This window comes from Penaeus monodon, chromosome 20, assembly GCF_015228065.2.
Source record: "Penaeus monodon isolate SGIC_2016 chromosome 20, NSTDA_Pmon_1, whole genome shotgun sequence".
Classification (NCBI taxonomy): domain Eukaryota; kingdom Metazoa; phylum Arthropoda; class Malacostraca; order Decapoda; family Penaeidae; genus Penaeus; species Penaeus monodon.
Window position 1 is genome coordinate 46,979,990 of NC_051405.1, and position 230 is coordinate 46,980,219.

A 230-nucleotide genomic window follows, 5' to 3' on the forward strand; every position below is an offset into this window, starting at 1 on the left:
AATTCGGAGAGTCCTAAAGTGTGAGTGGAAAATGCGGTAGGTGGCTGAATATCCTTGGCCATTGGCATTTGTAAGAAACCCTTGCCCAAGTCAAGAGTGGCGAAAACTCGATTTCCGGAACTAATATCCTGCAACAACAAACCGATATTCAGAAGAGGGAATGCTTCTGGAATAGCCACTACATTAAGCCAGCGGTAATCCACTTCAGGTCTGAATGACCCGCCCTTTTT